This window comes from Varanus komodoensis, unplaced genomic scaffold, assembly GCF_004798865.1.
Source record: "Varanus komodoensis strain SLA01 unplaced genomic scaffold, ASM479886v1 scaffold21, whole genome shotgun sequence".
Taxonomy (NCBI): domain Eukaryota; kingdom Metazoa; phylum Chordata; class Lepidosauria; order Squamata; family Varanidae; genus Varanus; species Varanus komodoensis.
This window is the reverse complement of record NW_025335589.1, coordinates 3017168-3045133: the sequence shown is the minus strand read 5'-3', so window position 1 is coordinate 3045133 and position 27966 is coordinate 3017168. Positions and strand designations below refer to the sequence as shown.

The window sequence follows — 27966 nt, the reverse complement described above, 5'->3', positions numbered from 1 at the left end:
TGAGAGCTCATTCTGTGTATATGGGTTTTTGAGTATGCTCAGTATCCTCATATTGGGAGCTGTATACTGGAATTGCATAATGTGGAATTATGTTAAGCATCCCTTCCTGATTAGTGGCATTAGTTTATCCTCACTGACCTTGGAGGAGCCAGGGTGGGGAATGGCACTACCCAGCCCTCCTTGCAGACTCAGCTGTGGCTCCAGCAAGGGAACAGGTGATCTTTTGGTTTAGGATCCAGGCTGAAGAGGCTGCTTCCACTACACTTTTGGGGGTTTAGCTGGTAGGACAATTGTTAAAAAAGAAAGAAGGGAAGGAAAGGGAAGGGAAGTGGCCGCATATAGCCTTAACAAAAGTATCAATGCATTTGTCCAGTTAGTGTTGTTTAGATGCAGACTGAGCATGCTGCAAAGCATGCAATAAAGGCTGAATTTACTAGTGAATTTGCAATGCATCTATCCAGACTGTCTGTAAAGGGAAGCATTACGAATAGGTACAGTAGGTGTTGATCAATGTCCTGGCTTGCTATGAATTCAGCAGATACTCACTTTTAGCTTTATTTCACGAGGACAGTAGTCATATGCACATTTTCCTGAAAGTAAGCCCCATTGAGCATGGTGGCACTTACTTGTGTATAGACAAGGATAAGAGTGTGCCCTTAGATTCACACACAACTCTACTGTGCATGCTTTAACAGTGGAAAGCCTTTCTTCTCTGCAAGAGAAGAACAGCATAAGAGAATTCCAATTGGATGGATGGAGGGAGGGATATGATTGGAGAAGATGGTGCACAGAGATCTGTCCTCATCTAGTATTCCTCGTATTCCTCATCTAGATCACATGCCCACTGAGTGTATTGAGAGATGGCGAGATTGTTGGCAGGGTGACAGCACAAGGTAATATCATTCCTATGCACATGCAGCCACAAAGCAAGAGAAGCCAAACAGCTGAGTGGTGAGCTGAAAACAGTGCCATTGCGTCTGTCTTCTGTTAAGTCTGTAGGTCCATCCAGACAGCCAGACAACCTTGACTATTGGGTGGCATAGAAATAAAACATAAATACAATGCAGCTCAGTACTTCCTGAATAACAGGCAGCGGGTGTCCTGCAGTTCAGACAAGAATCTTTTTCCATTGTTATGTGAAGAACTTGAAGACTGGAACCGGGACTTCTGCCTTTAACACATGCACTCTGCAACTGAACTACAGCTTTACTGCGTAGCTGAAAATACAGTGCATAAATGCCATGCATAAAACAAATTGCAAAATCATTTCATTGCAACTCTTTACTGAGTGTGCGTAGTCAGGTTTTTGTGAAGTATGAAAGTATCCAAGATTTTGTGACTTGCTTACCTAATGATCTGTACGCCACATCTTGCTGTTTGGACGACTTCTTGTTTAGCCCGTAAGCATTTTAAGCAAGGGATGTTCAGTGTGGCTGGAGATGAAATGTGGCTGTTCAGCATCTTTTAAAATGAGGAGAGTGTTTTGAGTATGCTGTGTAATTGTACTGCAGTATAAAAATGCTTTTTAATAATAATGATCATCCTAGGATTGTGGAGAGTGCTTTCAATTAAGGTTTCTGAATACTAAACTAAACTGTGGAATGGCAAAGTTATCTTAAGGCTTCATTAGTTTGTGAACGTTGCTGAAAGTTTAAATTGTTATCCAAACCTCTTGGGATGAAATACTTATGATTACAGTTCTCAGCCTATTTCTGTCCCTCTGCCATAAGATTTCCACTGACCTTCACTGCTCCAGAGCATGTTTTGTTAAGGATTCCATAAAACAGTAATAAGCAGCATATAGTCCATTTTTAGACCATGTTATGCCAGTTTAATGGATCAACATAATGTGCTTTGTTGTACTTCTGTGCAATCTCAACAGTCCTCAGTGAAATGTGTGTGCAGTCAATTATGACATAAACACTGTGATTACAATCTTCTTATCCCTCAGTCCTCACTGGTGAATGGAAACTGGAATGCAGAAAACAGACAGATTTTCTTAATGCACACATGAAGTATTTTTGTTTTAATTTCTTTTCATGGTTCAGAAGTGCTCTTCTTGAGCTACAGTGTCCAGAAGTGTTGTGTGATACACCAGTCAGTTACTTTTTTCTTGCACTTATTAGGCTTATACACTGACAACAAGATTAAGTTTGTAAGTCAGTTCAGACATTTAGAAAACAATCTTGGGCTGCTTTGGAAGCTTTCCCATTTATCTCAAGAAAATACTGGAATCTCTCTTTGCGAATCTGAACCTTGATGCCACCCAATTCACTGTCAATGGAAACCATCAAAAGGCAATATTTACTTACTTATGGACAGAATGGAGGACATTTCCTCTTCTTAGGAGATAAAGTCTCATGACTGAGACCTTCTATTCAGAGAAGACAACAGAATCAAACTAAATACAGTTTCAGTTCAATACATTTACTAAAGATCCAAGCATAGAACATTTAGGAAATCATCAATGACTTTTGAAATAGAATGAAACATCACACTAACTTACTAAGGAAGCAATGTTCTAATTCTTAGTCAGGGAATGAAGAGCCATAAGATTTTTCAGATTCCTAGATGTGGGACAAGAGGCTTTGCTTTAACTTCACGCCCAGCATTGGAGCTATCCACTACCTCACAGCTGCATTGGAAAAAAAAAATACTAGCTTGCTGTCAAGAAAGCAACTTAAGAGAACAGTAAATGGGGACATTTCATAGGGTGGGAAGGAGAATGGGGAGGCCAGGGTATGAGGCATCTGAAAACTATCCCAGTCTCTTTTGCTCCCTTTCTGAGATGCTCCAGATACACGGACAAAAAATCTATCTAGTGAAAATGCAGATCAGGATCATTACAGAGGCAAGATTACCTCTGTTGTACCACCCATTCTAATAGGAACCACAAAAGCTTCCAAGCATGGGGGCTTATGGACAGTTCAACAGGATTACATTCCAAACCTCTGCATCACGAGAGTAACTCACCAAAACAGCTTGCAGGTAAAAGAAGGGTTGAGACCTACCTGAATTTTGGGTCTAGCTTGAACTTGTCATTCCACACACACACACACACACAATCTGAAAGATCAGAAGTATTTCTACAGGGCTCCAAAATTCTACAGGAAAGAAATTCAAACTGCTGATGCATGTTGCAGCTCCAGAACCTACTTAGTATAGTGCGGGATCATCCTGCAATGTTTATACAAATGCATATTTGGAGAGTGACCACAGCCTAATTGAGCCCAGCATATTCTTTGTGGCAAGACATTTTAGAAAATGTGGTAGAAAGAAGGTTTAATGAATTCTTCCCTCTTTTGTGGGAATTTTCCTGTGATTTCTGTACTGTGACTGTGCTGTAGAGTTTGTAAGGGGTGAACCCTTAAAATAGATATAATTGGAGTTGAATAAAGTGTTCGGGTGTATTTTTTAATAGTTCTTGTCTTTGTGGAGAATGTTGAAATGTAGTATATAATGAAGACTAAGATCAAGGGACATACAACATCTTCTATTCTGCATGCAGTTTTTCACGCCCAAACCACTTATCTATGTATGACCTGGATGACAGTGATGGTGAGCAGAGCAAAAGTGGCAATATATTATCCAGGTTATTACTGGAAATGTAGTAACTGGCCAAGTAGCTAGCCACTGCTCTTTCTTGCATGCTTGTTAAGCTAATAAACAACTGGCAAGTTCTATGGGAGATGTCTCATCGGATCAGCTGTTTTTTGTTTATTAGTTTTTACTTCAAAAAAGTGTATCTCTGAATTTGATTGATCTCTGATATTGGGGACTGGAAATTTTTCTAAAATTTGCATAAATTTTGGCAAGTTTTTCAAAGATAAGCACCGGCCCAATAGACAGATTTGTCAATTTCATTCTCTGGTATATTTGCATTTTTAAAATCTTAAGTTATTTCTGGCCCAAATATGAAGAACATTGTGCATTCTCATTTTAACTGAAATCTTTATTCAATATATGCAAATACATGCAGCATAGAGAGGACTATGCTCTTTCTTCATATTTTGTGGCTGTTGAAGATGAGGAACTTGCAAGGGATGGTCTGAGGAAAAAATGTGGCTTATTCTGCATTAAAGTAGGAAATGCAGGGATTCCTTTCCAGACTTAAAGGCATTCAAAGTCTTGGGCTTGCATCTGCATATCTTTCTACATTGGGTAATCTCTACATTCAAAATTTTAAAATCTCAGGTTTTCTACATCAAAGAAATAAGCAAATGTATGAATTTTGGTAAATTTTATTAAATATAAACTGAAACTAAATTCTCACCTTTCCCTAACCAGCATCTCATGAGTGGCTGGCCCACATTTCCATAATCCACAGTTCATGTGGATCTTGAATTTTCTCATTTCCTTGCATTCCTATGAATCAATGTCTTTTGCCAAGCATAATACCTTTCATTCTGTGTTCAGCTTGAACTGCTTATTTATATTTAAATGATGGTCTCAAGTACTCCAATAATCACTGGGATTATCTTCAGTTTAGTTTTGCATAATTGTTCCACTTCATGGCAAAGCAGAACCAAGTCATTCATACTTTGTTACCTTTTCTATTTCTGTTTCTCTCTTTAAGCATAACAGATTATTATTACAGATCTCTGCTGAAATAACATTTCTTTTTTTGCCTTGTGACCTAGCACTCACTTTTTCTTTTGAATTTGTTTCACTCTTCTTTCCATTTCTGTTTCTTACTCACTATCTCTCTTTGAACTTCTAAATATTTTCTTCACAGTGCATAAATTATTTCTGGTGTCATTATGCAAATAAAGATTAATAAATGGTTGCTCTATGCATACCTAAAACTCCTTAGCTCGTCTAGGTCAGATGTGCCATTACTGCAAGGATGCGTATTATTTTGACTTTCAGTCATGGCTTCTTTGATAGGACATGCCATGAAAGACTCCTGAAATGACAATTTGATAATACAAATAAAAACTTTTAGGGTAGATATTATCATTTGTAAAGAGTGATTATAAAGACTGCAAGACTTTGTATATGCATCAGTGTATCCACTGAATTCTGTACGTATCTGCTCAGAAACAAAGCCCTACAGAGACCAAGAGGACTTGGTCCCAGAAAAGTACTCAAAGGCTCACAGACTTCCAATGGAAGCCAAATGCTTGTAATGGTGCCTTAGTCAATGATAAGTCAGCTTGTCTGTTTTTGAAGTAAGCGCCTTATGTGTTTGTAATTATGTGGATGGCATGAATGCCAATCACATGGAGTTTCACTGGGCATCTGTTTCTTCAGGTTAGTTTCTACAATTTATATAATTTGATGACGTGAATATAATTGGTTTCATATAAGCAGGATGTACTGAATCTTTTGGTTGCTTTTAAAAAGTGGCAGTTCTTTAGAATGACATCTTATGTTAAGATTTTAGAGATAGATCCCGTGGCCCTTGGACTGTGACTAGGAGGCCACAGGATGCTTTGGATTCCCATATATGGGCTGGAGACATTCCATGTCTCCCATTCCCCTTCCATAGCCAGCTTAGAAGAAGCATGCTGCCTGCTTCTCCAGGTCAGAAAATCAACCTTGGAAAGGGTGTAAAGAGGGAGGGAGCAGACTGGGGCTGTCAGGATACAAGGCAAACTAGAAGTGCTGCAGTCTCCCCTTCTGACGGGCCACTGCTAAATGACAAAAATAAGCCAGGTAGCCAACTTCTGAGTAACAGGAGAGGGGAGGCTGGGATCGCCTCTGCTTCTCCTACTGCTCTGCACTGATGCTTGCAAACCTCTGAGTTCAGATGTCTACAAGCATCAAGGGAATAGCTGAAAGGGCTATGCTCTTGCTGAGTGAATTAGATGACACCATGAAACAATTAGCAATTAATTGGATGCAAGAAATACATTTCTGCAAGATATGAGCACTGGCAATAGCAGTATGTAGCCCTCTTGATACACACTTAGATGCAGTATTGTCTTCACTGTATAAGTTACTACTTGTGAACGTTCACTAAATAATGATCATAATTATATTATTAGTGGGAAGTTGGCAGCAAATTTACTGTGAAGCTGCAAATCCCTGTGGCAATAATAATGTAGGCCAGAATTGTGATCCCCGTAATATATTTTAAATTCTAAAATTATAAGGAGCAAAGTAACAAGCATTAGTTTAACAGTATTATGTAGCATGGAATTTGCACTTGTTTTTTTTAAATATTAAGCCTTTCTTCTTGTGTTAAAAAGTTTCCTCTAGCAAACTATATCCTTTTATCTATAGATGTTTGAAAAAAATTCCTCTGAGGTTTTTCTTTTCCGTTTTTAAAAAGTGAATTTATTTCAGTCATCACACCTTCTGGAACCGATCTTGGACTTAAGTGCAATTTGCAGCTGTAAATCCATACATTTATAAACTCATGATGCTGTCAACACACAGAAAGGATCAACTACTATGCACATGTTTGAAAAATGCATGAAGAAAACAGCATGCATAATTAAAATGTGTACAAACGCCTTTTAGCCAATAGGTTTACATATGCAAATATATGCACATTTACCAAGGCACGCAGAGATAGGTGCAGTTAGACACAAAATGTGTAAATATGTTTCCATTGAGAACAAAATCATGTAGAGCCTGGACAGAACCAGCTTGATGGGTTCAAAATTCTTGATGAAACTAAGAATGACAGATCTGCCAAAACCATTCATACCAATGTATCTGTAGTTTGGGCAAAACCTTGATTAGCTCTGAGAAGCATCATTACACTCTTATTCACATTGACAGATAAAACGTATTGTGTAGTATGTGTGCCAGCCAGATTAAGCTTGTACTGACTTGAAAATAACTGAGTGTTGTCCCACAAAGCAGTTGCATACAGTTTTCCATGCAGCAGGATACTGTGAATACATGGGAGAACATGGCAAAGGTCTCTTAAAATCAAGATGGCTTCCTGGTCAAGAATATATCAGGGCACATTTCTGTTATTCTTGAAGTTATCTGTCTGATCAGAGAGAAAGTTATGGCAAACTCCAACAATTTAAATGTAATTCTAGACCTATAAGGCAATACAAAACAAACATTTCCCATGCTATTAGTAACAGACAGAATGTTTAATTTGTGTTTTTATACAATACTAGCAGTTTGGGTGGAAGCAGCCCCTCAAACCCCAACCCTTTATATGGGCCGGGCACAATATGTGGGGCAAGTAACTCACTCAGAAGTATGACCTATGTACACAGTGTGCAAGGATGGGTCAGTTGTGCAAGCACAAGTTGTCTGTAGCACAATTTTATGGCAAGGAGCCAGGTGTACCATTGCTGCTGATTGAGAGGGAAGTAGCAGACAAAGAAACCAACTCTTTCTTACTGGTGAAAGATTCCTACATTTTCCTTTTGCTTGGAGTTACCCATGTGTGCTGTCACCCATGACTGCCAAGACCCAAATCTATTTTGAAAGGGACAATGGACAGCTCTAGCACTCTGCAGATCATATTCTGCTGTGTTTCATCCTTCCACTATCTTTCTACCACAAGAAAGGAGAAAGAAAGAGGAAGGGGAAGGCAGGGAAGTGGAGGGGGACAGAGAGAGAGAGAGAGACAGACAGACAGACAGACAGAGACAGAGAGGATTCTGGCTATCCAAGCTTGCGTTTAGATCTTCTAATTCTAACACATAGTACTCCCAAACTATATCAATAATGTTACTCCTGCTTGTAATTATAATGTTTTAAAAACACATAAATTGTAATCTATGTTGTATTCCCACCAAATACTTTAACAAGTTACTCTATCAGCCAGACAAGTAATAAAAATGCAATCACTTTGGTTCTCCCAAATAACTTTAAGGCCATTGCTTAATGCATTATGTTAAATCTGAAATGTTGTGGCTAAATGCTAAAAAAATGTGATCTTTAAAATTGTCTGGGATTACTAAAATAGGAGATTATTTAATTATTTCAATGTGTACAGTAAACAAAGAAAACTTTCAGATTTCCTTTAAGCCGGAACACTAATACTGGCAGTGAGGTATACATCCCATCTTTGCTGCTTGATTGCTTGCTCAGGCTTTTTCTGCACCTAGGAACACCATGGCAGCAGTAGCAGAGTAGAAAAAAAGAAGAAACTCTCCTGGGTTGATTGCTAATTTAAGGCAGTGGAGTCTCCAGAGGGCTCTTATCTGGAGATCCCCTCCCCATGGGATTGTGGTGCCCTGATGGTGCCACTGCCAGAAGAATTTGCTACCTTGGCGCAGTTGCTTCACAGGGGGATGCAAGGTCATGGGACACTTCTTTAGCACCTTGCTTATTGATTTGTTCATACTCCTTAGTGGTAGCTCTGGGGACTATTTCTTTCCTTCTGAGGGTCTAAATATGTGACTTGGAGGGAGTCATGGGCCAAGTTGGGAAATCTGTGGGAACTCCACTTGGCATAATAATGAGTAGAGAAAGATATGGTATCAGAAGCAGGGATAGGCAGTTTGTGGAACATGGCTCTGATAGTTTACTTTGTTTATTTATTTAAAGTTTAACGTTAACAGTAGTGCCATGTTCTAGTCTTCATCACAATTTGCAGTTCTTTCATTGTAGTTCCTTTTTGTTTAACCACCTTAATAATTTGATGTCATCAAATTGGCCAGCTCACTGTACCCTTCTAATGTCCAATAATTTATGATAAACTGGAAAAGCATTTGTCCCAGTGCAGATCCCTGTGATACTCCGTGATTTACACCTCTCCATTGGGAAAATGTATCATTTATCCCAGCTTTCTGCTTTCTGTTCTTTAATCAGTTGTTGATTCATAAGAGGGTTTCTCTTCTTATTCCATGACTGTTTGCTCCAGAAACTCCCTTTGATGAGGATTTTGGAAAGGAAGAGAAGAGAAGAGAAGAGAAGAGAAGAGAAGAGAAGAGAAGAGAAGAGAGGAAGCCAAGTTAACAATGTCTACCAGAGCATCTTGTCCACATGATTTAATGATGCTTTCAAAGAACTCTAAAAGGTTTGTGAGGCCATGACTTACATACTTAGGAGAATCCATGTGATCCTTCTATAACATATATGACTACCAATGCTGGTTTCAATAATGCATTTGACCAATTTACCCAGAAAAGATTTCAAGTTAACTAATTTGCAATTTTTCTGGCTCATCCCTAGATCCCAGTTTAAAAACTGGTGTTACAGTGGTCATTCTCCAGTCTTTTAGTGCAGTGAGTATGCTATATATTCTTCTTAGAAAACAAGTCATTTTGAATTTGCATTGTGTAACAAGGGTTGGTACTGTTCGGGTGAAATGTCATATTAACTTTCAGTTCTTTGATAAGGTTGATAACTCCATTTTTGAGAATGCCAATATTGGCCTCAGTTCTTCAAACTCCCTTCCTGAAAATATCTGTTTAGGCCCAGGTGTCTGTCCCATATATTCTTTACCGAGCAGAGATAAAAAGAATTCATTCAGCTTCTCCACAATTGCCGTAACCTCTTTTCCCACTCTTTTCCTAACTCTGCTGCCATCCATTAGTTTAGCTGACTCCCTAGCTGGGTTGCTGCTTCTGATATATTTGAAGATTGCCTCTTGTTCTTGATCTTGTCCATGATATGCTCCTCAAAATCCTCCTACCCAGTCTCTTAGTTTCTGCTACCATTTCCTTTTTGCAAGTGTATTCTCTCTATTTTTCTCATCTGGGCAAGCATTCACTTCTTTGAAGGAATCCCCCTGGCTCAAATAGGTTTCTCAGAACTGCTGATCAGTCATTCCTGCAGTCTCCTGAGCTTGGTACCACCTTTATGAACCTTGGTATACTTTGCAGGTGAGGTTCTGAGAACCCTCTAAACTTTGATCTAACCTTCTTGATGCCCTCTTTTCATTTCCCCCTTTGTAACCACTTTCCTCATTTTAGATAATTTCCCTTTTTGAACTGAAATGTGACTGTGTTGGACTTCATTGACAATTTTCCTTTAAATATATGTTAAGTCTAATAGCACTGCGGTTTTCAACTGGTTTGACAATGCTCACATCTCATACTAGTTCCTGGGCAATAGTGCTTAGGATTAAATCCAGAAGTGCCTTTCCTCTCATCAATTCTGTGACTGACCTCTTCCAGGTCACAACTATTTAGCACATTAAGAAACGAAGCATCTCGGTCATGACTGGAACCTGGAGAGACCAGGAAAGAAGAACAGTATCTGTGATGTCCTTCTCTCAATCACTCCCCCAAGCAGTTTGGACATTTGCTTGGATCTTTCTAATAGTGTAATAGTCTCCAGATGCTTCCCAAGGCAATACAAGACTAGGAAAATGTAGACCATCCTTGCTGGCTGCAGACAATCCTGCCTTCCCATCAAGATTTGTTCCTGGAGGAACAAGGAAGAGTGTAGATGAATTGAGGCTATGCTCTTAGTAAGCACAGTTTGTGACATTGCACAACATTGTTATTGACCACACCAGTTAAGATTCTAATTGAGGCTACTTGAGATTCTAATTTCCTGACTTTTTGTAATTTAGACTGATCTGTGCCTCCCTTAACTCTGGTCTTATAAAGCAGCAGATATTTTGATTTAATATTTTAATTTGTGCTGCATTGATTCCAGTCACCTGTTCGTGTGAAACTGTTCCCCCTCTGCAAAGACCTCTTCTTTTTTTCCCCCTGCTTCTTTCCTGGAAGCAGGGCAAATTTCTTACATGTTTTATAGTAGAAGCAGTACTGTGGTTTAGAGATCAGTGGGGATGTCCTTTCTAAATAAAAAGGCTTGCATTGTACTGTCTTCCATGTTGAAGCACTTTCTGTAATATTCAGGAAAGAGAGAGAGAGGGAGGGAGAGGGAAAAGGAAGAGAAAGAGAGGAAGAGGGGGAGGATGAAAGAAAAGAAAGCTCAGAACTTTTTTTAACCCCTTCTTTCCAGTAATCAAGTGAAATAATTAAGATCAAACATTTCTCAACCTTGTGCTACCATTAACTCAGGAGGGTGGCATCAACAGGTTTGGAGATATCACAAAGGTTGCCAAACTATGAACTTTTGAACCAATCTATTAAGGTGGGACACCCCAAAAGCAGATTAACAAGGATGGTTGGTGGGAGAATGGAGCCCTGAGCTCTCTACATTGCAACATTTTATTGAAGTTTGATCCTGTCCTTTATGGAACTTACTAATTGCCAACACTAATGGAGCCAAAACAGTACTACTCATGTGCAGCAGGAAGGAACAAAAAGAAGGGGAACCCCAAAATAGCCTGGGCAGAACTGCACACATTCTTATGGAATCATTACTACGATTTGTAGAGCATGGGGAACAGGTTGGAGGGGAAGTGGAAGGGTGTATCCTGGAGGCAGTGATGGATGTGACTACTGTAGACAGGATGCTTCACACTAACATTTTGTTGTAGGCCTCACTTATGAGATAGTAGGCTTCTTGCACTCTAGGACAGCAATCCTATGCATATTCAGTTAACTCCAAGCTAAGTATGCCTATATGCCTGCCGTCAAAGCCAGCCATTTAATACAGGGCAGCTGCAGACTGCCAAAAGAGGAGCTAGCCAGGCTGCTCCAATGAAGGCTAGGAAAGAACACACTCGGCTGATACAGGGTGCCTATACCCAATGCCTGCTGGAGCTGCCCAGTTTGGAGTTCTGGGCATGCTGTCTTGTTTTCAGCTATAATCCAATGTCCATTCCCAGGGACAAAGCCTCATAAAACGTAACAGGAGGTACTCTGAGCTTACCTATGTAGGGGCACACTGGTAATCACGTATATTTTCATGAATGGGTTCCAGTGAGGCTCATTTGTATGTGGTAGCAATGCACTGCCATTCAGCTGAAAGCACAAATGACTGCAGTTAGTTGCCTGGTTGCTTTCTCGTAGTTCCTCCTTCAGCTTAGCTTAAGTATGCCTGGCACGTACTCAGTGTGGCCAATGGCTAGCATATGATTTAATGCCTAATAGTGGTGCAAGTGAGTAGCTGTGCCTACATGCTCAGTTGCTAGATCTGTTCAGTACTAAAGGGGATACATAAGTGCACTCAGCAATCCAACACATACAAAAAATATTTTGTCACATTCATCATGGGTTTCCTAACCACGGATTTTCTTTCTGGTTCATTCGGTAGGATTCCATACTATTGCATACCTATGCCCCTCTTTTGGGTGAATCTACTCACATTGTGTAATGCTGGTCTCAGGCATTTTCATGTGATAAAACTTTGCAATTTCTCTGCAAAATATAGAATCATGTATTGGTAAAATATCTCTTCTGTCAGACCTCAGTGCTGAATTGCTGGAAGAATACAGCAGTATATCAATACATGTAATGCAGCAGCAAACTTTTTTCACAGATATTGAAAGAAAATAATGTAATAACTGACAAAGACATAATATTCTCTTTGAATGGACAGAAGGAGAAAAAAACTAGAAGTGACAGAATGTTTCCTGTTCTGACCTAAAAATATTAGTTTAAAAAAATGAATAATTTTGTTTCTGGGATAGTCTTCCCTCAAGGCCTAATACAGGTTGATTATGAGTCATAGATCCATCGTTGTCTATTGGCCTGCACCAAAATTGGCTTTTCACACAAATGAGGAAATGCATGTGGCATCCATTGAAATTACAGTAGCAACAATAGTATGTAACTCCTGCTAAAATGATGGAGAAAATGTGAATAGAGAGATATGGTGATAGTCACTGTCTTAGATGGCTGTAAAAGGGATTAGAAAACTTCACAGAAGATAAATGTATTATTAGCTATTTGCCTTGGTAGCTAAACTAAGTCTGAATGGTCAGATGTATGTTCCTCTGAATGTGAAATGCTGGAGAATGGAAGACAAACATGGAGGAGAGCTGTGGTCTCGATTCAGAAAACAGGTTGCTGGGCAGAACCACCAGAACAGAGACAAGAGAGAGTCTGGGTATCCTTAAATTGACCCTAGCTCAGTTATCTTTAAATTAAAGTGATGTTTCTGTTTTAAAATATAAAACATGTAATGCACTAACCATGTTCCTCTGAACATGTTGAGTGTGCATCCATTCTGCTAGCAAGCAAACTTGACAATTTAATTCTATCTCAGGAGAATGTTTGCAGACATAATCCTATTCACTGATGGATAAGGATGCCCAGCTAGTCACTTGGCCTATAAAACTATTAGCTTTAATTTTTAATGCTGGCATCATGATCTTCTTAACTTGTAAACCAGCTTTTCTTAGCAGTTTATTGGCAAAAGTAGGTAAGTTTTCCATAAGCTTCCTAGCTGATGCCCTTGTTCATACACTGTAAGTAAGATACTTCTGCCATGGTAGACAATATTATTTCTAAAAGAGGGGTGTGTGTGTGTGTTTAATTAATTCTCCTAAGCACTTGGCCATTTTTCAAAGATGTTTTTCAGTTCAATAGTTAGCAATGAATGTTGCTAAGGACTGTGTAGAATAAAACGTAAAAAATAAATAAGCAAATTTCTACTCCATAACATTTTTAAAAGCAAGAACTCTTACTAGGGCAGTTTTAGGAAACTTGAAACAATGAAAAAGGAAGGGTGAGGTGCATTTTCCTCTTTGGCATTACAATTCTTATTTCTTCCTTGATATTTGCACACTGAATTACCATAGATGTGTCATTAAAACACTGTATAAAGTGTCAACAATGCCATTTAGAGAAATTTCAGAATAGCAGTCTTGAGCCCAGCAGTTCTTGTTCATACAGACATAGTGTTCTGTTCTCCATTTTCTCACATGTAACATATTTATATTTGGTATAATCAGTTATAACCAATACAAAATTAATCTAATGTCCAACAGCAAATGTTAATTCCATTCCCCTTTTAAATCTTGAGGTAATGGTCAACACTTTAGCCATTTGATTAGCTAATTCAAAACCATTAGTTTATGTTTTGAAGATATAAACGATAGTCTGAAAAGTTGGAATATAGTACATGTACACACATTTGTGTGTGTGGCTGATCTCTCAAATTGGTTTGAGATAAAAGAGTGGGAATATTTCATGAAAAAAGTCACACAATATTGTGAAACATGCTATTTGTGCCAGTGATATATTGAGTGAATATTGCAAAATGGGATAAAGATGTCATAATGTCAATATACAGCAATATCTGATTATCTAATAAGGTGATATGATGCTATCATGCTGGGTACATGATCCTTGATTATCTAGCTCAAGTACTCAGCAAGAACAGCAGCAGTCTTTACAAAAAAAAAAGACCAAAGCCATCAGCAAGAGGAGCAGTGAACAGGAGCAGGTGTAGGAAATCACAGTTTTGTGAGGTATCTTGGAGAACACGGTCTCCCTCCCCACAGTGCTGACAATATTTCCCACCAAAAATTGGCTCAGCTATACTCCCAAGCAATCTGTCACTATCTTGAATATACAATGTCAGGCTTCCATTTACTTAAGCACCCAATAACATTCCAGTTTGCAAAACATCTGTGCTTGGTGGCCTTTGGTCTGTTTATGCCAATCCTGGTGAATATACGCTGAACTGAATACATAGTAGAAACACAACTATGAAAAGATAGACCAAAAATATGAATACCTTAAGACAAGTTGAAATGACATTTTGTTTTCATTTTCTGCATCTAGATCATATCTTCATATAGCAATGGAAATTGTAATATATCAAAGTGAATGTTACAGATACCCTCTCAGGGAGGGTTTGTAAGCAAGATGGCTCTTGGGATGTCAGTCATCCAAGCACAGGATAATTAGCACCATCTGAAAGTGTGTTAGGCTGAGTAATAAAGCCTCAACTGGGAAAACTGAAAGGAAGCAGATGGTTCTTTCAGTTGGCTAGTCATGGAAGTCAAACCAGAGACTTTGTCTGGGAGTAAGATAGCTCTGTCATGACTGATAGATATTTCTATAATGTAAAAGGAGTTGGACTGCCAAAACACAATAAAGTTTGCTAACAGTTTTTATCTGTATTACTAGAGTGTCATTTGAAGTGTTTAGATCTGTATTTGTTGCTCTTTCATATACTGCCCTGTGCTTCTATTAACATATAGTTATATTTAGTTAATATTTAGTTATGAGATGCTATAAAAATTGATTAATTAAATATCTGTTTAGAATGGAAACTTAAGAATGGAATGTGCTGAAAATCCTGAAAAATAGCTCTACCAGTCTACAGAATCATAGAATAATAGAATTGGAAAGAACCAAGTAGGCCTTTCAGTTCAGCCACCTGCTTCCGTTGTTCTATTCCTGTAACAAGGATGCTTTTCCTGATGTTCAGCTGGAACCCAGATTCCTATTATGTGAGCCCATTACTCTGTGTTCTGCACTCTGGGATAATCCTGGCCCTCCTCTTTCAAGTACTATCATACCTTCTCTCAACCTTCTCAAGGCCAAGCATCACAATTTTTTCCAGTCTCTTCTCACAGGGCTTTGTCTCCAGTCCTCTGAGCAATTGTGTTTCTTTCCTCAGAGTCTTCATACAGTTTGTCTGCATCTTTCTTAAACAGTGTTGCCCAGTACTGGATGCAGCATTCAACCAGTGCTGGGTAGAGGAGAACTAGTATTTATTTGAGTGGATACTTTTATTAATGCAGCCTGAAATAACATTTGCCTGTTTGCAGGTACCTCACATTGTTGATTGATGTTCAGCTTGTGATTACAACAATTGTGAGATCCTTCTTACCCATACAATTGAACTAAGTACGATCTTGTAGCTTGATTTCTCTTTCCCAGGTTCATTCTGTTGCTTTCAGACCAGTGTTCCAGCCTATCAAGATTGCTTTGAATTTTATTTCTGTCTTCCAGGGTTTTTGCTATTCCACCAGATCTGTGCCATCTGCAAATATGACAATCATTCCATGCATTTCTCTTCCAAATCATTAATAAAAATATTGAAGAGCCCTGGACCCAGGATTGAAACTTTTGTCCTACACTCATGACCAATCTCCAGTTTGAGAAGAAGCCTGCATTCTTTTGCAAGCTTTACTTCTGTTTCCTATTCATGGCTTTACTTCTGTTTCCTATTCATGTCTTTCTTTCATTTTCAGGTCATGTCTAAGCATTTTTGTGAAGTTGCATTGGCTTCTTCTGCTGTTTTCTATCCTTTTTTTCTTGTTGGAATTGTTTGTAATTGTGCTTTTAGAATTTCATTTTAAAAATTGTGATCCATCTTGGATTTCTTTTCACATTAAAGTCACTTGCCATGGGACCTTGCTATAAATTTATTAATATTTGCTTTACTAAACTCTAAGATATATATACGACTTTTGCTTCCTTTAGAATAAAGAACGAATTGGCCACTTTCCTCCAGGATTCCTGTGACTGCCACTTTGTCCACTAGGTCACCCCTGTTGGTTAGAAGAAAGTCAAAGGTAGCCTGTCCTCTTTCACTTACTGTTGGAGAAAATTATCAGTAACAATCAGGTCAGGAATTTCATGGAGGGGCCATATTTGGCAGAATTTTCTTCAATAGGTATTGTGGAAATTGAAGTCCCCCTTATTAGTACAATTAGTAAATTAGTACAATGGCAATTTACTTTTCAAATGTTTTATTTCATTACCAGTTGGTCAGTAGTAAGCTCCAGCCATCATGCTGCTTCTATTCTTTGGTCCCTTTATTTTGCTGTAGGTGATTTTTTATGGGACTACTTAGCTCATCCTCCTGTACAGAGATATGCATCTTTAATAAATAGTGCAATTCTTTTCTCCCTTTCTGTTACTTCTGTTCTTGAAAAAGTTAAATCTTTTAATTACTGAATCCAGTCATGGAAGTAAATCCACCACATTTCAGTTACCTTATCAAGTTGTATTTGTCCTCCTTTATTAATAGTGTGCTGTTTGCTTCCTGTATGCTGGACATTATCATATAGATACTGAAGACCATGTGCTTTATAGTTTACCTTTCTTCCTACATTTATTTGAGGACTATTATTGGGCAGTACTGGAACTGCTCTCTCCATTGTGGTGTTTACATCTTTGTCCACCGTTACTCCCAAGTTTATTTTCCCACTTGTATAGGATTCATTTTAAAGCCATCCTGATTAAGGCCTTCATTTTGTGGCCAAATACAGTCTTTCCAGTCCTTGTGATGTGCAACCCATCCCTTGCCAGCAGTCAGTCTTCCAGGAAGTGTAGCTTGTGGTCCCAGAATCCAAAGCTTTCTTCACAGCTATGCAGTCATCTAGAGTATTTTCCTTTTCCTTTTATTTCCTATTCTAATTGCTGGAAAGATGGATAAGAAAACTATCAGGAAAACAAAGTTCTTATGTTTCCTCTCCAAAACTTCACAATCTGATATGATTTCTTCAAAGCTCCACTTGGCAGTATCATTTGTTCCCACATGGATGAGACAGAAGGGATATGTGTCAATGGGTTATATGAACATTGGCAATCCTTCAATTTCATCTCTAATCCATCTCCCAAGAAAGCAGCATGTCTGTCAAAGGTTTTTTTGCAACATACTTGGGTATCAATCCAATGCAGCAGGAAGTCTTCTATGACATCTCCACTTCTCTTCTTGTTGCTGCTTGACTGACTTTCAGCCTCCTACTTCTTGTTGCCTGGGGTACCCCGTAGTTTTTCCTCTGTAGACTACTCTCTAGTTTCATCCTAAAGCAACTGAGAGCTGTTTCATAATTCCACTGCTTCCACTGGCACAGTTCTTCTGCTCCTAGCTGTTACTCTTTCCTAGGGAGTTTCTTCTACTTCATTTTCCTTTGGCTCAGATTCTCCACTTCTGCCTCAGCCTGCTGTTGCTGTTCCTGCTCCTGTACTTCACTTTGCTGTTGCAGTTCCATCATCATTTCTAAGAATTCTTCATCTTGTCTTATTGCTTGGGGATGGACACTAGTCACTCCAGTACTCTTACTTTACTTCCAATACAGCAGCCAGCGCTTTGATCTCAGGCAAAGGAACAAACCTAGCACACATGTGACAGGCAATCACCACAGGCAATCACCACTTCTGTCCATAGTTTCTGCTCTCTTTTTTGATTCTCTCATACTGATTGTATTGGGATGGCCTATGCTTTGTTTCATCTACCCTGAAGGTTAACAACAGAATGCTACTAGTGTGCAAGTGTTACGGGGGGGGAGGATTTTTAGGGATCTCCTACTTGCCCTCCTGCCAAATTCGTGTTACCTTTCCCTGTAAGCTCATTCTGATTACCTGTTTTTCTGGGATCTTGCTCATTTGTATAGTCCCTGGACCAGCTGAGGTAGCTTGCTCTGCTCTGCTCTGCTCAGTTAGAAGTCCGGAAATGGAATGCATCTCCCCACGCACAGTCCCAGTTCTTAGGACACATGCTTCAATTGCAGTGCTCAGGGGCACGCAGTGAGCCCCTTAGAAGGACAGTCCTTTACCAACCCCAGACCGCTCCCCTCTTTGCCTTTGCTTCCTCTTCCACTACAACTCCACAGCCAAATTCCTGCAGTTCTTCCTGTCCAATCCCACAGATGGCAGCACGCTCACTTTCATAGCATCTAGACCAACAGGGAAACTTTCTCTGGTCTGCTCTGCTCAGCCAGAACTCAGTAAAGCAAAGGCCAGAGTGCTCTGGCAGCTCATGTCTGACAGATTTGTTCTTGCCTAGTGGTCTTTGCAAACAATGCCCTTTTGTATCAGCTGATTCCATCTCTATTCAGATGCACTGAAAAGAAAGGTAGCGATATCCTGTGTAATAATAGTAAACTTGCTCTCTGAGTGCCACTCCTTATGATGCCATGCCTCCTTCCATAAAGAAGAAGGAAGTATCATCAGACCCACAAAATCCCTGTGGCATATAGAATTGCAACAATAGCAGTTGTGCCTTTTAAGGGAAATAAAACCAAACCACAGGGGAAGGGGGTATGGAATAAAGCATCTAGAGAAATACACAACTAGCTTCTAGAACCAGAAACAAAATAGGACAACACCATACCATAGTATTTTGTTGCTGGTCTTACTTGTAAAAATGAGCACAAAAGAAAAAGCATCAAAACTTTTGCCGGACTTTGTCTGGCTTATTGACACTTACATTTCTGTAGCATATACAAATAGTATATCATGAAATATCCAATGTCATGATAGTAAGAAACACAACCATGCCAGTTAAATAAATATGAAAGTCTGATTTACTCAAAGAATTGAGCCCTTTGCAGGCATTCTCCTACTGTGAGGGATCCTCTCAGCACAAGGGCTCAATCCTCTTTTGAAAAGTGCTCAGGGGTCATTTTGCAGTGGTGGATAGGCATGGAACAAAAGGTGTAGGGCAAAATAAATAAATAAATGAGAGGGTATTTCAGCTTAAAGCTCTTATTGCTAGTAACTAGGAATTTTACAATGAATTGCACTGTGAAATCCTTAAATGAGCAAGGGCTAGAAGAATGTGGACAGGGTCAAAAGATGGTATGCAATCATCTGTAGAATGGTTTCTACAGCTGTAGAATCGAAACTGTAGAATTGGAGGACCAGACTACAACAGAAGGACTGCCAAAATTGGCCCTTAAATCCCTATTTTAATGAGCCTGCAAATTTAATCAATTCCTGCAAAGAGGGATCAGCTTCATCAGCATCACCTGTCTCTGTTGTCAACTTCTACTTGTCTAGTGCAACTGTCTGAAGAGAAGAGCCTCCTTTAGCTATCATCATGAAGTTTTCTGAGGTATCTAGAGTAGCTTTACTGTTAAAAATTAGGGGAGAAGAATGGATGAAGGATTGTTACTTTTTTGCTCACTCCAAACTAAGAACACAACAAAAGCTCTGATGGGCCTGAAAAAAAGGTCCATCTAGTCAAGCTTTCTGTTCACACAGTATCAAATCAGCTGTCCATGGGAAACCCACAAACAGGACATGAGTGCAGAAGAATCCTCTCAGCCATATGCCCCATCAAGTGGAGGACATAGACATACTGCCTCTGATACTAGAGGTAGCATATAGACTAGTAGTAAGGCTAACTTAATCCCCAAGAATGCACCCAGTTCCTTGTTAAAGCTGTCAAGTTGGTAGCTATCCTTACATCTTGAGGAAATTAATTCCCTAGTTTAACTATGTGTTATGTGAAGAAGTCTTTTCCTTTCCTTTTGTTCCAGACTCTCCCACCAATCAGCTTCATGGAATAACCCTGCTTGGTTTCCATTTTGAGAAAATTAGCATTGCAGCAGAGCCTGTAAGCTAAACTCTGTTTCATTCAATACATAGCCATTGAAATAATAATACATTTTTATCTTATAAACACAGTGTTGAGTATAATAAATATATAAAAGCATAACACAAAAACAGAAATACTGTGATATAGAAGGTCTTCATGTGTCTGTAACCAATATACCACAAGATTAGGCTGTGTCCTTTTTCCTATGAATTTACTTTATGGGATCATATACAATTAACATAATATTTTGCAAGCTCTCCAAAATAATGCTGGTAGGTTTACATCACCCTGGATTGTTCTATATGCATTTGGAGTTACCCAACTGTAACCTCTTCAATAATAAGAGAATCAATCAAATTGAATGTGATCTAATCTCATAATGAGATTATATCATCATGCTTTTATATGCTTTCCTGCGGAGTGTTTTGTGATGTACATGTTGAAAGGCTCTAATGAAAAAAGAAATGCATTGAAGTCTGAGGGATAGGAGGGATAATGCTGGAAGTAAGGTACAAATTGTTTGGAGTATAGAAAAGAGATAATGAGCACATAACTTTGACATTTAAAATGCTGAAATAAAATATGTTGCATTTTTTTTTGTTTTGTGTTGTGCTTTCAAATTGCTTTCTAAGAAACACAGACAGCCAAGAGCAAGATTGTTTCTAACTTCTGTATGTTTTCTATAAAAAAGATAATGAACAACCTTGTAGCCCTTGTGCCGTTCTTTCTCTTCCAAAAGCCCCATATGAACCAACTGAATATTATTTCTATACCTTCAGGTAATTGCTCAGTAGTAAACTGATGTCCACATTTTGCATATTTCCAGTGAAGCCTTGGGTAAGAAATTTGATGATGGCATCCTTCCTCTTATTTATTATGACAAAAATATGCAATTTCAAGAACCATATTGGAAACTGATCGGCGGCTCAAGATTGCGGTTGGTTGGATAGAGCAGATACACGGGATTTCTACAGTTAGCATTTTATGATGATTGCCTGCATCAAAGAATAGAGTTCACATCCATGTTTCTTATCCTTGGCCAGTGGTCTTCATCTGGAGTAAAGACTACTATTTTGTGCTTGCCCATGTTTGTGTCCCACATCTGCTATGACACATATTAAAATGAGTGTTTCCCTTTTCCTAAACTATTCTTTTACTGAGCTGGTTACATTTCTTCTTCAGTCATCTGGTTAAAGTCACCTAATTCTTCTTTCTCTTACCACATCCAAGTACTTGAAACTAAGCAGGAGCAAAGGGTTTAACAGCTCTAGAATGGAGCTCCTGAGCACACACGCAATATTATGTATCCAGCGGATTTGCTTTGCTATATCTTTGATGGAGCAACCATCCCTGCATAGAGGGCAAGAGAAAATCATCTGTATCCTTTTCAAAAGCAAATGGCCCTGAAATTTTCCAGAATGCCCCAGAGTCACATAGGAAGCTGCCTTTTACTGGGTCAGGCAACTGACCATCTAGTTCAGTATGGTTTATGCTGACTAGCAGCTGCTTTTCGGGTCTTAGGGAGGGACTTTCTCAGCAAGTCCTACCTGATAATTTTATTAGAAAGTACTGTGGGCTAAACCTGGGGCATTTTGCAAGCAAAGCAGCTGCTTTCCACAACTGAGTTATTGTCTCTTTTAACATGATTTAGGTATTCCAGGAAATCAGAATAGTGTTTCCTGCGTCCTTGCTACCACCACATAAGCCAGAAAGCATGTTCCATTGTAGGAAGAAGCTGACCAATTACTGCCATGATCATTCACACACCAAGTAATGGGGAAAATTCGATTCCTAAAATGTCAGGCATACACATAGTGCCATTAAGACAACAAGAGCAGCAAAACTATAGCATAACTTTTACTTACTGCCAAGGATTTCTCCCTATTTCTATCATGAAGCGTTAAAATGTTCTGGTATTCAGGTGTCAATTGAAAGCATCAGCAGTGGGCTAAGGCAAGACATAGAGTAGATTAGGAGTTTAACGCTTGAGGAAGAACAGGGAGATACATAATGGTATGATGGCATCATGATTTTCTTGTCAGAAGTAATTAGAAGAATATAGGAACAGGTCAGCAGTCAGGCTTGCTTGTCACTCCCTAATCATTTGAACATAGCCTAAGGGATACAGGCATCACTTAACATAACTCAGTGTGAAAGACAAGTGTAGGCAGACTATTTGTGACTGCACAGATTCAAACATATCATGACTGAAGTAATTCAAGCCAAAGTTGAATTTTCACAGTAGGTGCACCATGTGAAGCCTGCTTGAAAGTGTTTTAGGATAATGTGGTGGCTGCTCTGCTTGACAAGTCAGTTTGCTTTTACTGGAAATCTCCATGCAGATTGGCACTGAGCATGTGCTTTGTCTCCATGTTGCCATAAGAGATTTGACCTGCAACATGGGGACAATTCACATGTTTTTGGAGAGGTATTTCCATGGGCAGTCAATACAAAACGGGTGCAGAAATTTTCTGGATGTGGCAGCTGTAAAAAGAGAACAACTTAGAAGGCAATCATTTGATGTTACATAACTGGAAATATTTTGACACTGTATCTCAAGTACAACCTTCTATTGTGGAGTTATGTTTATAACATGGTATCCTACTCTTCAGGTCTTGGGCAAGACTTCATTGCTGGGCTACAAAGCAAACTTGTGGGTCAAAAGCACATCAGCCAAAGCCTGAGTTCAAGTTTTGCAGATTTGTGTGTCCTGTGACCCATGAGCAGCATCTTGCATGTAATCTATCCTTTGGTGCAAAGTATATTTTCGCTATTAGTTTCCTTGGCATCACTGTAGTTGGTGATACTTAGGAACGACAAGAACAACAAGAGGCAATACACTGTCTTTGAGTACAAGTTTCCTTGTGTGTTGACTGAAGCTATGTGAAGAATGCTCATGGTCTTCCAAGCTTCTGAATGGTTCATGGGGATGCACCATGAAGACACCACAGAAACTGCAGTTAATAGAATATGTAGTTTTTAGATCATTAACAGTGACTGGGCATACAGAATGCATAGTTCTAGTCATAAAACAACTACATTAATCCCTGGGATATGGCAAGGCAAAATTCAAGCTGCTGGCTGTAATCTTTAAAGCCCTGAATGGCTGGATACCAGGAGATGATAAGGTCCCCTCTCCACAATGTACACCTGCCTTGATGGTAAGATCATTTGCAGTGACCCTTCTCTTAATTTCCCTGCCTTTGGAAGTAAGGAAGGTGATAACGTGATGGGGATTTTCCATTTGTGATAGCCCATTTTGGAATACTCTCCACATGAAAGTTCACCCAAGGTTCTTTTTTTGGGGTGGGGGGGAGTGACTATTCTTTTTATTCACCCTGGCCTTTCAATTTATGAACCATGATGCATTGTTTTAATATTGGTTTATCATTAATTGCTGTTTCTATTAAGTTGTAATTCCATTTGGTTCTACTGAATTATTTTAACTTTAAATTATCATTATTTTAAAATACATTGTTTTATCAGATCATTCTTTATTACATTTTATTAAGTAATTACTAATTATTATCATGTTATTATCCAGTGTGAGGTAATAACTGCTCAATCAATCAATCAAATATGAATATTGTTTGGCTTAATGGATGGCCAGAGGCTATAGACCATGGGTCTTCAAACTATGGCCCGAGGGCTGGATCAGGCCCACCATGTCCATTTATCTGGCCTACCTTGCTGCACACACGTGTGCTTACTCAAAGATGGTTTTGAACTTGCTGGAAAATCTTCGAGTGAGCAAGCCATCGCTGCTGCCCACCTTGCTGGCCCGCACCCACGGGCACCCCTGCCTCACTGGCCCATGCCCATCGCCACTGGCCCCCTGTTGAAAAAGTTTGAGGACTCCTGCTATAGACCTTTGTCTTTTCATGCAGGTGGGGCCATCATGGTACAAATTTTCAGGTCCTGCTTCATGATGCTTGTTATTAGTGTTCATTTGCCATTTCATCTAGTCAAACGGCATGATGTAAAATCTGTGCAGGGGTAAGGGTCCTCAGATAATGAGCTACCTTGGCTTGGTCTATTGCGAAGACCTTGTACTTCACCTTGGATCGCCAGTATTGTGGAACCTCAGATGACTTCCCTATTGATTACAATGGAAAAAAGCAATTGGGATTACCTCTTCTTCCTCCTTATAGAAACATAGAAACACAGTGAGACAGAGGGGTCCTCCTGGGCCTTCTAGTCCGGCACCAGCCAGCTCCATTCAGGTAATCCCCAACATACAGTTGTCCAATCTTTCCTTGAACACCCTCACCCTCAACCAACTCCCCTGGAAGCCCATTCCATATCCTATTGGTCCTCCTTCACATGGCATCCTTCTCACATACCTTTAAGTAACCAAATGCCATCCTGTAGTTCCCTGCCTACTTCCACAATCTGTCCGGATTCATCCGGATCAACTGCTCTTCAGTTATGGCCACTCCCCCTACTTTCTCCTCCTCGAGAGAGAGAATTGACCTAGAGATATATTAGCCCCTTGCACATTTCAGGCAAAATAGTACATGTTGCATTAGACATTTGGTTTGGGTCGGGCTGGGGTAAGTTTTTTTTTATACCTTCCCTGTGGTTTTGTGATCAGTACATTAACATTTGAAAGAATGTGACCAACAACCAAACTTCCCCTAGGTAAATTCCTCACAAAAGTTCATAAGGTGAGCAGCAGGGCCTAGAATATGTGAATTGAAAATATATTGGTCAGTGTTAATATAGCAGAAGTAATATTATCTATGTTTTTATGCCACTTTTCATATAATTATTGTCTCTAAAATTGGCTCATATCCATAAAATTAGACGCATCTTGCTTGTTTTTTTAAGCTTAAGGAGAAAATGACCTGGTTTTCTATTGAGTTGGCACTGAATTCACACAAAGTGACTGATTAGAACATAATTAGAATCACACTGGAGGTGGGTGTGAGGCAGAGACAGGACTCATCTGCAACTATGCCTGGCTTAGCAAGCACCAAGAGGGACCAGTAGTGCTACAAGGAACGTGGAGGGCATGCTGTCCTCATATTAACAGCTGGCATACTGGACCAGCCAGGTCTGGCACCTTTCCATTTCCCCAGCACCCTCCACTACATGAGCCCTGTCTGCAGTGATGATGCAGCTACCCTCCTTTACATGGTACTCTTGTGACTGGAGAGTGTACCAATGTCTGCACAATCACGTAAGCAAAGTGATAGCTGTCCTATCTTGCGTCCACTTGTGGGCCTGCCCAATGGCCATGATCTGCAATGGGATGGAAGCAGAGTAGCCACTCATCGAATAGCTGATCCAGGTGGTCTGAGCAGCCCTCCTGCATGTTCTTGTGTCAAGGTGGCAGCAGCTGACTTAGCTTCTACCCCATTTCAGGCCACTGCCACTGGGCAAGCTCCTCACAGAACTGCTGCAGCCACTGGGGAGACCTTTGAGTGGGTGGGAGTGAATGGACAAGCACTTCCTGAGATATGTTCTCTTTTCCTTGTATGCCCTTCTTTAAAGCAATGCCACTAGAAATCAAAGGATAGCTATGATAAAGTCATTCATAACTGGAAGGAAGAAGTGTCAGTCACAGAACTACACAGAAATTAAGATTACCTGGAGGCAAAAATACTTACCTCAGAGTCATTTCCCATCCTAGCCAAATGCTCAGCCCTACAAATGTTCAAAGAATTGTGAACTGATATGTGCTGCTACCTCTCTGTGCACATCAGTCAGTTTCAAAAGATCAGATAGCATAATGTAATCTACATTTGCAATCTGGATTTACTTCTAATTATTTCAAAGGAGGAATGCCTCCAATGCAATCTTTTAAATTAGTCTTAACAACCTTTCTGTTCTTGATTTTCACCCCTGCCCACCCAATTGTATATCAATCCATAATACTTGTTCAAAAGGGGTGGGAACATTAGTCATTATTGAATCTGAATTAAGGTTATGTGGTTATGTCAAGGTGGAAAATTAGGTCATTAAAAAAGTTTTAGTGGACTCACAGATGACACTTCTGAGCTAAGCTCCTTAACAGTTTTAGGATGAGAGCATGTTTTAACAGTCAAGAAAGATTAAACATTTTCCCTCTGTAGACTGAAGTCTGCAGATTTACTTATTAATTCTTCTAATCAGTCTGATTTTTTTTAAATGGAGGAGTCAGAATGAATATGACTTCACTAATCAATGCAACAGAAAATGAGGCATGAGGCAGGAGATAAAAAATTATTGGCACAATCTAAAAATTAGCAGCGTGCAAAACCCATTGAAATAAAAAGGACCTGAGCACTTAATGCAGGTCCATGACTTCATTCCTGACTGTGCTTAGCCTTCAATCCTGGTTTCATATATAAGCATAGATATATACTCAGTAAACTCAGTGGAAGTTATTCCACAGTATATAGGTTCACCATAATCTCTAGATTATGTTGTGTATACATGTGCATGTGTGGTATTTATAGACTTATAGGTTTTTATAACAATAGTTTTATTGTTGCAGGAATAAGCATTTTTAACTTTAGATATAGTGTTTTCTTATAGCAAATTCTAAATTAATCTTGGCTATTTTCCCAATTGTTCCTTTCTGTTAATGTATTATAAAGATCTCTTGTTGTTCCTAGCACTTGTCCCATGCTGATGATCTTGAAAACCCAGTGCAATTCTGCGTATAAATACTCAGAAGTGAGCTCAAGTGAATTCAATGGGATTTCTTTGTAAGTGCAGTAACCTGACTCTCAGGCATTTGCTAGCAAATGTAGACAGTGAGCCAGACTCTTGCACAGTTCAGAGGGTTCATTGGTGGATTTCAAAGAAGAGGAAGAATAAGGGGGGGGAGAGACACCTTTGAAGCTTTTCCAACTGTGCTTTTCAATTTCTCAGGCTGAGTGTGAGAATCAGCTTGCTTTGGAAGGAAGGGAGGGTTTTCCCGACTGGAAGAGGAGCATGTCTGGGACCCAGTTCTTGACCTAGAAGAATGTGCTACTCAGTTAGAGGAACTTGTCATTTCTGCTGTCTTGCCCTCAAGTAGTGAGAACCACACTGATGGTGGAGCCAGAAGTTTTACTAAAAAGGAGGAACTGGGGAAAAGTTTCAGTTTAGATTCAATTCTTTACATGAACACAAGTTTCTCTTTTTCAGCTTTGGCAGAAGGGTATTTAGAGCACCAACTGTTCCTGTGGTGCCTAAAGAAAGGAACTGCATTTTCAAAGGACTGACTTGAGTTTTGGAACCAGAGGAAAGGAGGGAATGAAGCAGCTCACAACAGTATTTATTGAATTGGGCAATTCTGAAAAGATCAGTTTATGGAATATAGGATGTGGCAATAAGAAACTGCTACAAACTGTTGACACCTGACTACAATGTGTCTACAACACATCATACATTTTTGTTGAACTGTGCCATTAAATCCCATCTAGTAGTTTACTCCCTTGCTACACTTAAACTTGTGCTCACCTAATCTAAGTGTACTTGTTCCCCTACTCATATGTTGTAAGATGTGTGCCATGTGAATAACAGCATCACAGTAGAACAATGAATCTGTAAGGACAGGGTCCCTAGCCAGTTATGTATACCATGCAATATACGAGAGCTTCCCATGGTATCTTGAACTAAAATGTTGAAGGGGTAGTTGTGGTGGGTAGAATTGTACGTCAGCGCTTTTTTCCCTTTTTGAATACCTACAATAGCTAAGGTTTTTAATGATTAACATTGTTCATAAGATCTGTTCCTTTCTGCTAATGTATCATAAAGATCTCCTGCTGTTCCCAGCAGTGCCAAACTAATTCAGTGCACTAGCAAAATTAGCAGCAGGAAACAGGTCTTTGAAATTTTCTCCATTTATGAATAGCATTGTTCATTCAGCAAAGAATAGCAGCTCCTGCTGTAATTGTTCTTGTGTTAAGAAGGCTGTGAGTTTATTTTCATTCCATCAGCTGTAAAAGAAATCAATAGAAATAAATACACATA

General features: G+C 39.4%; 1 long non-coding RNA gene across 1 annotated transcript in view; it reads right to left on the bottom strand.

The window, feature by feature from the left end:
• Positions 1-10543: 10543 nt before the first annotated feature.
• The window catches only part of LOC123023810, a 30598-nt gene continuing 13175 nt past the window's right edge, over positions 10544-27966 (bottom strand). The window contains exons 3-5 of the long non-coding RNA XR_006414810.1: positions 12094-12146; positions 11659-11750; positions 10544-10723 (exon numbers count right to left, since the gene is read on the bottom strand). This is a non-coding gene — a long non-coding RNA (uncharacterized LOC123023810). The remainder of the gene's footprint in view (positions 10724-11658; positions 11751-12093; positions 12147-27966) is intronic.